General features: G+C 44.2%; 1 long non-coding RNA gene across 1 annotated transcript in view; it reads left to right on the top strand.

The window, feature by feature from the left end:
- The window catches only part of LOC103356047 (uncharacterized), an 11,705-nt gene extending 10,768 nt beyond the window's left edge, over positions 1-937 (top strand). The window contains exons 2-3 of the long non-coding RNA XR_520121.1: positions 663-666; positions 926-937. This is a non-coding gene — a long non-coding RNA (uncharacterized LOC103356047). The remainder of the gene's footprint in view (positions 1-662; positions 667-925) is intronic.
- Positions 938-1,041: the final 104 nt, after the last annotated feature.

Below are 1,041 nucleotides of genomic sequence, written 5' to 3'. Positions count from 1 at the left end.
TGTGTGTGTAGCTGCTGAGCTGAAGCGCCGGTGGAGGCCATCGCTAATGACCCCATGCGTGGCGCCAACACCTGTGGGAACGGCCAACCTCAAAAGCGCTGCAGAGGATCATGGGACAGGAACCGCCATGCCTCAAAGAGACTCCAGAAACCATGGCATTAACTCACAGCACTGCCAATTAGTGCTGTTGGCCTCTATGGGTTTTGCCTTTTGCAGACCAAGGATGTGTAAAATTGTATTTGCAACAGGGCTTAACAAGGCTTCTGTTAGCTTGTTAAGGTTGTGAGTCGAGAGGAGGTGGCTGTTCAGCACATCACAATGAGGAACACAATCTTTAACAAAACCATGGAAAAGGCATTTAAGACTCTTGGTGTAGTCCTCAGTGGCTGAGCTATTGATATTTGAGCTCATCTAAAGCTCAACGTGTATCCTCATGACTCCCGTAACAAGTCGACTTGTTGCTTGTTAAAGGCATAGTTTGGCATTTGGGGAAATACATTTATTAGTTTGTTATCGGATTCCTCTTGACCTTGTGCTTATTTGCAGCACTTACATGGCAAATGCTTTTTATTTAGAAGTGCATTTATTTTGAGCTGCCGCTGAAAGAGTCCTTAACAGAATGAAAAATGTTGATAAATGTGCTTATTTGTTTTCTAGCAAAGCGTTGTGTGGGAATATTAACAGCATCCGCACAGTCTGTACAGTAAGCACAGAGAGCCAGAGTCAGGGTAATTGTTAGCTCATACTAATTAACACATTGAATTCGCTGTTATTACTTAAATGTTACGCCAGCCAGCCACAGCATTATGTAGATCCAAAACAGCTCAGCCTTATCATCATGTACTGGGAAGCAGCAGATCCAATGATGTCTGTCATTTGCAGGTCTGTGGACATCAGATGCTGACCGATGCTCAGTCACATGGAGATTTGGAGAACTTAAAGACCACCCAGCTGCCATTTCCTTTCTTCAGCACATGTGCACCCAGCCATCCATATGATGTGAAAGAATCATAGACTGTATAAAAGATGGACGTAGCAACC

This window comes from Stegastes partitus, unplaced genomic scaffold, assembly GCF_000690725.1.
Source record: "Stegastes partitus isolate 25-593 unplaced genomic scaffold, Stegastes_partitus-1.0.2 Scaffold181, whole genome shotgun sequence".
NCBI classification, from domain to species: domain Eukaryota; kingdom Metazoa; phylum Chordata; class Actinopteri; family Pomacentridae; genus Stegastes; species Stegastes partitus.
This window is presented reverse-complemented; position numbering and strand designations above follow the sequence as displayed.